General features: G+C 40.1%; 1 protein-coding gene across 5 annotated transcripts in view; it reads left to right on the forward strand.

Annotated features, from left to right (window-relative positions):
- Positions 1–12,978, forward strand: part of nrcama (neuronal cell adhesion molecule a) — a 65,008-nt gene that overhangs the window by 20,036 nt on the left and 31,994 nt on the right. For all 5 annotated transcript variants that reach the window (XM_042403530.1, XM_042403527.1, XM_042403528.1 and 2 more), the window contains exon 2: positions 5,859–5,924. The gene's annotated coding sequence lies outside the window, so the exon portion shown is untranslated. The remainder of the gene's footprint in view (positions 1–5,858; positions 5,925–12,978) is intronic.

Below are 12,978 nucleotides of genomic sequence, written 5' to 3' on the forward strand. Positions count from 1 at the left end.
ACCCCAGGAAATTTTTAAAATTCTCAGATACTTTATCATTTTAACTGCACGAATCTATTTCCAGCTTCAGTTCCTCAGCTTTAGTGTCCGAAAACAGAACAGAAGCCTCAAAACGGCAATAATTTTTATTTAAAGAACAACATAATGACACCTTTTAGTTGTCACGTTGCAAAAACAATATTCATGTGGTTGCTTTTTAATGTCTTGTGGTGCTGTTTGGCTTATTCACAGATGCAGTGAAAATGCAAAAACAAATTCTTCATGCTTCATTCTACATGCCAGGTGGTTTTAGGATATTGTATCTATATGACAGAATGACACGGTGCACTAAACCCAACCTGGCAACTATCTTAATGAGGTCATTTGTCATTTTCTGTGACTATAGGAACATGTAGACAGATGTACGCCGGCACAGAACACACACACACACACACACACACTCACACACACAGTGTAATAAACAACCTCTAGGCCTACCAAAATCTTGTCACACACAGATGTCTGATACTCGATGAGCAAACAACCTTCAGGCTCTTACAGACAAACAGTCGTCACTGCCCAGGTTGACACTGCACAACTCTGTGCTTTTAAATATGCAAGATAGTTTTCTCAACTTGAAATAAAAAGGCAGTTGTGAACACCTTCAACCTCTTGTCTTTGTTGATGTGGTTGTGGATTTTCTGCGGTTCACATTTACAAGCTCCAGGGCATCTGCTTGCTGGAAATCAAATGTGTTGAAAACACACTCATTCATACATACACATTCATACGTGACGGTTTAGATAGCTACTGTCTCCTCTGGTATTGTTAGTGGGAGAGAATGGGCAGATAAATGAGGACAGAGACACTTGGATGGAAGCTTACACCTGCTTTTGTAATGCAGTTATAATGCTCCAGTTGTACTGTTAACTGAAAACTTTCCTCAAGAATGATTGCAATACCATCAAGCCTGCAGAAGACAACAGGCAGTAAAGAAATGCTTTTACATATAATATTGGGATGGTCCACACTGACTTAAACTTCACAGTTATAAGATATTGGGGGGAAAAAAAGCTTATTTTCCACATGGACTTTGATGTAATTTTAGGATGGGGTTTTAACAAGCTCCATGATTGTGTAATACTATAACTTTTTGTCCAAATATCATCAAATTTTCCCTAGACATATTTATTTTGATGTGAGGTTGATTTGATTTAAGAAGTGCTTCACACATCAAAAAGTATTTTTGATTTAAAAATCGAAAAAAAGTCAAAAAAGTATTTTTGATGTCTGCTTCAGATATCAGATATACCACTGAGCCACTGTGTGACACTGTCAATGTCTGACAGCAGACATTGCTGCAGCACTGTGAGCCTCCTCCACCTGCAGCTGCTGATGTTCTTCTTTAGATGAGAATCATTAAGGTAGTGAGTATACCTGCAGAGAAAAGCACGGCCTAGAGAACATCTTTCCATAAGCTGCGGGAGGCTGCTTTCTTTGCAAGTTGAGCAAAGAACTCTTTGATGTGAGCCTGTAAAGACTGCACAATGACTTTTTCCACAGCTGGATCGTGTAGTAATATCACAGACTTCAGCAGGTGCCTCCCACAAAACTTCTTTGCCAGGTCTGTCAGCACAGTCTTGCAGACTTTCTTTGTGTTCTTCACGTCCGGGCAGAAGCCTTCAGTTACAGCGAGTCCCTCCAAAGTCTGGTTCACCAGTCTCTTTGTGTGGGTGACCCACTCCTCCTGGCTCTGGTTCTGGAGAGCTTGACACACTCTCTGACCGTGAGCAGGGTAACGAACAACCAGAGCTGGTTCTCACTTTCTGCCTCGGGTGTAGACTCATGACCTAAGAGACAATGTATCGGAAGACTCCATAGTTGGTTGTTGTTGGTCCACTGTGACAAGTTGTTTTCCTTCTTGAGGATTTTCTCTGAATGTATAAATACTGTTTCAAAGCCTGCCATGAAGAGAATTTTAATGCAAAAATCCTGAATCCTGCATAGGACTGAGTAATGACTCATAATACTTTCTGAGTATAGAACAAAATGTGTCTGTGGCACCAAGTATCAAAACATCTCATTTCTCGAAAGTAAGGTATTGAATGTCTTGTTTTAAACTGGGTGTTTTTTGGAGCTGTAGAGTCAGAGGGAATATTTCCTGCAGATAAATAGGTAGCTGTGGCTGCTGAGGCACTTCAGCACCAACCCCGGATTCCAAATACTAAAACTTACTATGAATTAGATCTGGTGGTGTTGTCATAGTTAAACCAATAGTTAACCATCATAGACTGTATATAAAGTATTATAGATTGTTATATTGATATTTTACTTATGTAACAGATCTGAAGGAGGTATGGAAAGGAGGTTATGGGGGTGAGGATGGTGGTGCCATGTCTACTAAATATTTTTAGTTTTAAGTATTTCATTTTTTTGTTGTTGTTTTGTTTTGGTTGCACGCATGCGCTTTCGTGTGTGTGTGTTAATATTGTCTAGGAATTAGGAAGGTAGAAGTGGATGTACAGGCCAGGCAGTCAGGTTAGTATCTTAAGTGTGTTTTTTCTGGCAGCTGCTACTGTCGCTGATTGCTGAGGCCCCTCAGCCTAGGGGATTACAGCAGGCACACACACACACACACACACACACATTTCTATTCACGCCTGGGGTCAGTTATTTTATCAGTCTGCAAAATACCCCACACCCCCCGCGCCTCCACCCCACACCATACACACACATACATGCACACACACACACAAACATTCACTTGCGTGCAGTGTGTTAGTTCCCAGTTGATCCATAAAGTCAGGTAGCTAATTGAAATGGAGATAGATAGTAAGTTTAAGTGGTATTGCACTGAGCTCAGCTTTACTAATCAGACCTACAGTATAGTTTGATGATACTTTAGTTGATATAAGGACATCTAGGGAAACACTGGGCTTTATCACCAGGGAATGTTTAGACATTCAGAGTTTACATCTCACATTCACACTGTTGTGGTAGAGATATTTGAGTTCCTTGCTGAAGATGTGAACAAATCAGATCTATTTTTGTTTCATTAGTTCTTTGTGTAACAGTGTTCGGGATTCATGCTATTCAGAATTAAAACAAGAACTTTATATTGTGATATACTGTAAAAGACTTGTCAGGTCCCTCCTGTATTGGTTGGTAAGCAATGCCATCAAAATCTGTTCAAAATGGAGTCAGCATACTGGATTTTGCGGTAGCAGATTCAAATAACACCCAGTGTCCACACATTTATATATTTAACATTATGTTTTAAATCATGTTGTGAGTGTCGAGACCTTACCAGAGCATCTGCCATGTGAGCAAAAATATTGTAGCCTTTGTTATCTTTCTCATGTTCCACTGAAAAACAACACATGACCATATATCAAATTAGGTCAAGAAGAATGACGATTGTTTGAATGGCTCCGATTGGACTATATATATTTCACACTTTGCTGGCTCACTAGTTCCCAACTTTGCAATGGCTGATTCAAATAAACTGAAGGCTCCCATTTATTTTTATATAAATACATTCTATGTTATCAGGACTATTCACTTGGTCATTTTAAGTAATTTCTTGGATCCTTTTGACATTTCACCTGCAATTTGGACAAAGAGATTGTGGCTTCTCTGTCAGTTTTCTTATGTTGCTTTAAAAAATACAAATCAGTTCTTTCACAGCTACTAACAGGCCTTCAACGTAATTTGACTCACATGTATTGCAGTGAAGTTACTTACGATGTTTGTCCATTAGCTCTTTACATCATGTTGTCCACTCTTGTCTCTTACTTGCATACACATTTTTGTTTCACAGTTTATATCTTCATATTGTCCAACCCCACTGTGATGTGTGATGGTCTTGATGCTCTTGGCTCAGCGTGGTTTATTCATACAAAAAAAATAAGAAAATATAATGTCAGTGGCGCCATTTCGTTAAATATACAATAGAACATATTAAATGAAGTAAATTGCATTTTTGTTTTAGTGCCCAGGATCTCTCTTTTTTCCGTCTCCATGGTAATGTGTTGGAGCTTAGGGTCAGGTCTGCTAGCTTTTCTCTCCTTCTCTCTCTCTTTTTCTACTCTGTCTCTGTCTCTCCTCTACCCCCCCTTCTCTTTCGCTCTGATGATAAAGCGCTTTTAGATTTGCCCGTTAATAATGCATGTTTCTGATTCCCACTCGCCTTTTCACTTTTTCATGTCTTCTCTCTCTCTCTCTCTCTCTCTCTCTCTCTCTCTCTCTCTCTCTCTCTCTCTCTCTCTCTCTCTCTCATTCTCTCTCTCTCTCTCACTCTCTCTCCCATCATCCTCACTCTGCCTCTCCTGCCGGGGTTTTCTGATGTCTCGGTGCGTTCCTGTCTCCGTTCGTTAACATCTCCCCCTCTTTTTCCCTCTCTCAGCCTCATCTGTGTCTGCCCTCTCCGGTCTCAGTTCGGCTCAGTTCAATTTGCTTCAGTTCAGCAGAGATCAGATCAATGCTGCTCAGTTCAGATCGGTTCAGTCCAAGTTATTCAATTTTATTTAATTCAACTTGATGTATTTCAATTCAGGTCATTCAGTTCTCTCCTTCATTTCAGGTACACTTGATTAAATTCAGATTCAGTTAAATTCCAATGTGCTGATCTTATGTAATGACAAATAACATCAAATAGCTGCCGTCTTCCCTGTGTTTGGCTCCCTACCTCTTTATCGTTCTGTTTCTATGGTAACGTGTCACAGCTTGGGGTTGGGTTGGGTCGTTGGCGTTCCTCCAATCTCTCTCTCTCTCTCTCTCTCTCTCTCTCTCTCTCTGTGACAGCAGCTTCTCACCCATGTCATCGCAGGGAGTTAAACAAAAAGACCCCTCACTCATCTTTTACATCATCCAATGAGTTCAAACAGCTCGACCTCGGCTTATTAATGGCTACTCGCATCTCTCACTATATTCACTATCTCATCTGAGCTAACTACATTTTTAATGGCTTCATGTCTAAATGGGCTGGCGTTCTTTGTCTGTCACATTTGTTTTGCTAATGTGAGATGAATGGAGAGGCTCTCTGGAGATTATGATAATGCATTCACGGTCACGGAGAGAGGCCTGTTTGCAGGAGGTGGGGGTCACTGTGTGTGTGTTTGTATTAGTGGGTAACCATTCATTTGTGCATGTCCCCTGCTGGAGGTAAAAGTAATAAAAATGACTGGAGACATTTCGGTTATTGATGGAAGAGCTTGTGTTCAGCAAGACGCACTCATTTACTGGGTATTCCCTGGAGAGCTAGGAGGTTGTGCCCATGTATTCATGTAGCGCTTGTGTGTGACACCTGCCTGATATGATGAATGAATTGAAGTCTGTTAGCTTTGAGGACCAAATATGTCCCTTTGTCTATTTCATTACCTGCTCTCATGAAAAGAGCTCATTCCCAAAATAATGGATACATCTTTTGAAAATCGTATTATTTCTGTCAACCAAGGACAGTTTTTACATGTTTCACCTTTACACCAACCCATCATTTTAAGTGAGCACTATTTTTTCATCTGGTAAATGTTTCATTGAACTGCTTGGTCATGTCTTTCCATCTTGCCTGATGCTGATCAGGGAAGGAAAGACACTCATCCAAATTTGCATTAAAGTAAGCTGTACAAGTATTTCTTTGCCAAATGAGTTGCAATAAAAACTCCAGCATTGCATAATATCAAGGGAAATGGAGCAGTAGTAGCACAGTCGTTAGGGATGTATCAAATGAGATTTGAATCAAATGTGATTAAAGTTTCAGATGGAAATAAGATTAGGCAATTTTGTGGACTTTGCATCAATATAGTATCATAAGTACACAGAGTTTTAGTCTCATTCATTAGCATGTGTGGTGATGCCTGATATCCTTCATTCTGTTGCAGGTTTGAACCATCTTCTGGAGACAGACTGTACAGTAGCAGGACAAAGCTGAGATTTAATCCTCACAGGTAGGTAAAAATTGCTCATGTTAGTCCACTTTCTCTTCTTGTTGGTAACCCATTAGGTGATTGTAATCGGCTCTGGGTATGGCTAATGCTCTAATGCTGTATCACTGAATAAGTTGGCCTATTATCTGTCAAGTTCTTACTCACTCATAATGCCACTGTAGCTGGTTTTGCTTTTGGACACATTGCTATCAATGAATTTGTTGATCAGTCTTTCACTCCATCACCCCAACCTCCTCCTTTGTAGTTTTTGATCATGTCCGGCCTTTTGTATTTTTCATGTACAATGTCTGTATGTATTCAATATCATCCCAATGGGATTATCACACTATATGCAGAATCTTACACAGTTGCCTGGATCCATATATGCACTAAATGGTCATCGATTATATACTGTGTCTGTAGGGCTGTGACGGTATGGAATTTTTCTTACTGTGATGAAAAAGCAATATATCCTCACAGTTTGGTGGTTTACCACGCGTCTGCTTACTCAGGCACTGCTTTCGGCGTCCCCCTATGTGGTCGTTCTCGTGTGGTGATGCAGAGGTCTTGTGGCCTGGTGCCTGGAGCAAGCCGAGGCAACACAGATTCTCCAGTGTATCTCTGTCCGGTTGTGTTTGGCATTTTTAAAAAAAACGGTGGTGATGAGGTCAATTCTGCGGTATGCATCACATGACCACGGTATTGTGGTAATGCAGTTATCGTCACAGCCCTGTGTGTCAGTGTAAATTGTCACTGACAGTGCTAAAAACATCTTTGGCATTTTGTCAGTTTTTCAAACAGCATGGCTGTAATTCAAATAAGAAGGTCAGTTAGCAGGTATGAAAAGCGCTGAATATTGAGGCATGTCTTACAGCTGGCAGTGACTGATGTATAACCTGCAGTCTTGACTGTGCCTACTTGATATTTGCAGCTTGCACACTCACCAGGTGGTAGGTCAGCAAACCAAGGACAGCAGCATGATGCTTTTTACAACTGCCTTATTTAGATGAAGTTTGTTTTGTGGCTTGCTATGAGGATGATAACACAAAATAAGTACAATTCCTCGATGCAGAAAAATAACCCATAAGTTGACAGGTCAGGCTTGTGGTTTGAAAGACTATCCTGTCGGTGAAAGAGGTCAGGATTAATCCAATGTACTGCTAAAAGCCATTTGTGGGATACAATGAAATATTAAGACACAAAAATCCTTAAGCCCACCTAAAAACACTGAAAGTAACAATATACCCACATAGAGAAAAATGAGAGCACAATGTCATTGCGTAGCTTGTGTTTGGACAGAGGAGTTTGCTTGAATATGATTGGGTAAATGAGAGCCACATGTCCTGGCATCACTTGCTGCTGAACATGTGAACACACACAAACAGAGACAGGAGGGAAGTGCTCAGACACCATTTTATACACCTAACTGAACAATGCAGTGCAGCTTTATTTCATATTTAATGGACATTTATAGAAAAAAATATTAGTTCAGAGACAGAGAATGACAAAAAATATATACAACTGATTATATTTTGGGATACAAAGAATTACACATACACAGGGAGCTTTCCCATCACTGTAAATGATACAGCTGGAGGTTTGGTACTACTTTAGGACAGCAGCAGCATACATAGCTTGTATCAATGAACACAGATAACAGGACTAGTATACTGCATGGTGCATTTGCCTTGTGGAAAGCCCATAAAACATATTTGTCAGTAGGGAGCCATGGTCCCTAGTAAGTAGAGCAAGTCAGCAGGCTCTGCAGCACAGTATTACATAACACACCACTACAACGTTTCTATCTCCTAGCACTATCATTGTTACCTAAATAGTCCCATGAGAACACTCTACTGTATTGCCTATAACATAATTTTTACAGTGACTCATCATTATAGCAGTTTATTTTCCTGAAAAGATAAGATGGAAAAGTGGTTTTGAATGCGGTTATTGTTGGTGTTTGATTGTGAAGATGGATCTCCTCTCCTGTTGTCTGTGCCCTCCTACAGTTTCTCCATCCCTCTCTGTGAGTAATTCTGATGAACAGATGGATGGAGGAGGGAAAAAAAAGGGGGGGCATGCCAGCTTGTTGCGCCACTATAACACCGTCCATCTCACCTCCTACCCCCTTCCCATCATGCCCCTTTCTCTCCTGTCAACATTGCAGCCTGCTCTCCCTCAGTCTCCCCCCTCACACTATCTCTCCTTCATCATTATGTCCTCATATCTACCCCGCTAGCTCTTACGGTGTTATCAGTCAGTCCATCGATCGGTTTGACCATCTGTCTGATCGTCCATTTCTACCATCAACTACTGGCCAGTTTGCCATTCCATTTACTGCATATTATCCTTAGACAACCACTCTTGACTCTCAATGAGCTTTCCTCTACAAGAGGCTCTAAGAAAAGAAACATCATGCTGTGAATCCTGTACACCACTTTTTAAGGGTGCAATGAACATTTTCACCATCTATGCAGGCCTAAATATCATGTGTCTATCTGTTAGTTGTATTGAGAGAGAAGAGAATGCAAGTTTGACTTTCTTTATGTGTGTTTGTGTACAAAACAAGGTCTTCATCAGATGGATCAGGCCTAGTAAATTGGTAAAGACATGTAGGTCCCTCAGCTATAAAAAGGTATAGCATTCTTGCCCTGAAGGACATACAAACATAAACACACACACTCATGCACATGCACTCACACACAGTCAGTTAAGTCATAGCCCAGAGTCACGTACCAAGGCCACGTGCATCTATCTGCTCATCAATACCCGTTACCTAGCAATAGCACTCAGGAATACCAATGAGACTTGGCCAGTTTACAAGTCCAGTTGGATTTATGTGGTCATGCGCCGTCACTTTGTCACACTGTATTACAATGAGACCGACTATTGATTTTAGCTCCTTTTTTATCCAACATGCATGCTCATTGCATTACTCTTTTCAAACAGACTTTTTCACACTCAGGTGAACAGCTGGTTTCTGATAAAAATTGTAGTTGATACTTTCTGTAATGGTTTTGCATGGTTTAGCCCAGTTGTCCATATTTTACAGGTGGTATTCTTTAGGAGGTTGGAAGAGAACAAAGCAGGATGGAACTCAACTGTTAGTTCAAGCAGTTTAATGAACACACATGAAGGTGAATACAGCATTCATACACAGCATTTGCAAAGAGTCCACAGCATTTCTCCACACATATATTCTGTTTGTGTCACTGTGGATGCATGATTGTCTATTCATTGGTCCTACGTGTCTGGCAGCAGTTCATCAATGGAGCCCAAAAGACCTTTACCTTAGTTTTAACAGTGTCAGCAGATTTTACCCATCAGTCTAGTCTATAGAATACTCCCTAGACAGTCTTTGTACCTTCCAAAACCTGAACCACAATATTACTTTCCTTATATGTATTTTAATATGGATGGTTAATAATGAAAATAAATTCTATCAACAGAAAATGAGGGGAGAGGGAGATGGATAATGATGCACAAACAAAGGTTTGTTTGTTTGTTTAAGGAATGGATTTGGGAAAATAGGGATATAAGCAGATTGGTTAAATGAGCAAATATTTAAAGAGAGAAATATACTGATTGGATAGAGGTTGTGGTAGTAGAAAATGAACATAACGGGATCAATGGAGAATAAACTCATTGGATAAACCTCAGTTCCTTTCATTAAAAAAGACTGAATAGGTGATAAAATAATAAACCACAAGATTGTGTTGCCTAAAGATATTTTTCAAGGATATTGTGTGTCCTGTCTGTGTGTGTGCAAGCATTTGTGTGCATTTTTGCATAGAAGGACACATACACATATACACAAAAACACATTTCCTTATGGATTGAGCCGCGTGGCCCTCTGCTCTGGCTCAGCCCACAGCTTTTGACGAGATGACCTTAGACAGGCGAGACACGCACTCACAAACACACACATTTACACACATACACACTTACGTGCAGATGGGCACACACCCAACACCCAGCCAAGCCGCCTGCAGCCAACAAACCAGTCCATACGCCTGGCAAAACGTGTGCAATTGTCCAAATATCACAGCGCTATAATTGGATGCCAGATGAAACGAATTGTAATGGCAGCTATCAGAAATGGCTTTTGATGAGTTACACATGGATGAGCTTTGTTTTTAAGTAATTATGTTCTCACAGCTATTGCGGTTTAATCATGTACTCTCGGTTTATTAAACCACAATATGCAGTATTTGAAGTAGATAAACCACATTGGATCTTTGTTACACATATTTCAACATAATCCTCATTTTGTCAAATGCCGGTATTTTTAATATTTATTTTGTATCATTTTCTCAAAGCAGGTGTTTGTTTTTCTTTTTTACAAGATGAATACAGCAGTTTGTGTTAACAGACCTTTTATCAGGCTGCGGGTGTGACTGTCTGCTCTTCCCATTTTCTCACCTTTTGAGAGAGGATCACTCTAAATGTGCCTGGAGCAAAGCAGTTCATGAAAAGGCGGGACTGCTCATATTCCCTTAATAGAAAAAAGGAAACAGGAAATGACAATAAGACACTCTTTTTTTGTCAGGGTCAACCTATTCATATCATGGATTTGAGGGAGCTGTGAGATGCATGGGAATTCATTGCAGTGGGGTTAAATTTTGGGTTGGTTAAAGGGGGAGGGTGTCTGCAGAACCCTAGTCTGAATGGGGTCTAAGTATCCCTTGATAATAAGAATTTTAAAATGAACCTCAAGAGACAAAGACATACACATTCCTTCATAGTTTAAGTCTCCTTTTTGTGTGAGAAAACTAGCGCTCCATGTCATCTGCCGCATAGCGTAGTCACATAAAACAGCAGAAGCGAAGACTAATGCATTCATAGGATTTATCAACACAAGGAGTTAATGGGAGTTCTGCCATAGATCTGTATGGTGTAGGTTTTGATTTATAACTGAGTGTTGGATTTCACCCACTGTACTGTACATGTATTATACATGATCAGGCTGTATCGTACTTTAATCATCTTTTCCACAGTAGCTGTTTACATCCTGTGATACACAGTTGTGTGGGCTTCACACATACTTGTATAACTGGAGTTATATCCATGTAACTCATAATGCTATTTTGCCACGTCTAATGCTACATGTGTTTATATTCACATTCATTTAAACTGAGGGCAGTCATCGTAAACAGGTCTGCAGTGTGATGCTTTGCTAGATCTTTTTGTGGTCTCAACTGTCCACTTGCATCAGAAAACTTGTAGGAGAAAACACTGCTAACCAATCACAGTTCTTGTGGACTTTCCATCACAGCCATAGCCACGATGTATAGTTAGATTTTTGCCTTAACACAGAAGTATAAATCCAGATTAAATTGTCTTTTGTTTCGGTTTCTTGAATGCAGTTACTACCTTTTTTTGTAGTTGAAAAATATGTGATTAAATTGAATGTTAATGGTGGTTAATATGTCACCAAATGTCACCTGGAAGCATTCAGCTCAGTTTAAAGTTACTACAAGGAACTTTCATTTTGTGTTGATTTCTTTTGGGAGCCCCTGTGGAATAAAGCAGTAGTGTTTCCTGGAATGAAGACTGCATTTCCCCTTGTAAAGATCTGGCTAGCATGTGCATTTGTTTTGGAAGTGAGTGAAAGAAAGATGCAACTTATTTTTAATACTATTTTTCTTTTTTAAACACAGCTGTTTGCAGGATGCATAGTGATGAGGTAACGTATCTATTTGTGGCTATGTAAGATTAACGATTATTATATGATGATGGTGAAGCAAAGTAAACGTCTGATTCACTACTTTGTTCTCGCTAATGCAGCTCCCTCTCTTTATACACTCTCTAGCGCGCTCGACCAATGCTTCTCTCTCTCTCTCATGTTCTCAGCTCGCTTGCTCTCTCTCTGTTTCTCTCATCTTTTTTAAAATGAGTTGGGAAGCCAACAAGTCTAACTTTACTTTTAACGTTATCAAACAAAGAGAAATGTCCTCTCCATGTCTTTGTACTCCCTCATGCTACAATGCTAACATGTCACGTAAACATATGCTCTTCCGGTCTGCGTGCCATACTTCTTTCGTCTGATTTTGCAGGGAATCTGACCCAGTGACAGGCATTTAGAATAACTATATAGAAATAGCCCATCTTCTCGCTGATTGTCTCATTTGCTTATGTAGGTCATGTAGAGACATCAGTATTAAATTGAGACTGTTTCAAAACTAATTAAAAACTCCTTGTAGTAACTTTTACTGCTGCTCTGCACTTGAACAAACAGACTCAACCTTACAGGATATGTCTCATAGTGCCCTTGAGCAAGATGTTCAAGCTTTTCATTGTATAGCGCCCATGGACAAGAGAACACCATCTAGGTTTACTTTTCGGTTTTGAGACCACCTACTACTGTAATTAGCAATTAGTCATACTCAATATTTTTTTCTAAATATGCAAATGACACTGGCCCTTGCCTGTAAGCAATTTTTTGACAACATATAATTGGCTAGAAATGCATTTTAGAGCTGAAATTTAGTCAAGTGATTCACTGTTTATAAACCAAACAAATAACTGAGGAAAATAATCTGTAGATTAATCGATAATGAAAATAAATATTAGATGCATTTGAAAATAAATATTGCATGAGTTTCAAAACCAGGATTACGCACAATGCACATGTGCTTTTCCACCATTACTGCACAGTTCATATTAAGTAAAGAACTACACCCAGTCAAGCTGTGGCCACATCTTTTATTGCTGGAGGTGTCACCTTGTGCCCTAGAACACCCCTGCCGTTTCAGCGCTATCCCGGTGGTAAACAACACGGAAGGACAATAGCCCCCGTGGGGGGGTTGGAGAGGTGCGGAGTGGGTGGAGGCATGGACTGGCGCATGCTGACCATCAGCACTTCACAAAGCCTCAGAGAAAAGCAGGCAGTGGGGGATTCTGCGGATGGTGCTAGAATAACTGACCCCAAAAAAGGAAAGCCCTGTGTGTGTGTGTGCATACGAGTGTGCACGAGCAAAAGAGGCTGAGATAGTTTGTTTTGATTAGGTGGCTGTGTGTAATCTGATTTAGGGGCTATTGGAGACAAAGAGGCTGCCAGCTCTGTCTTTTGACT

This window comes from Thunnus maccoyii, chromosome 23 (genome assembly GCF_910596095.1).
Source record: "Thunnus maccoyii chromosome 23, fThuMac1.1, whole genome shotgun sequence".
Classification (NCBI taxonomy): domain Eukaryota; kingdom Metazoa; phylum Chordata; class Actinopteri; order Scombriformes; family Scombridae; genus Thunnus; species Thunnus maccoyii.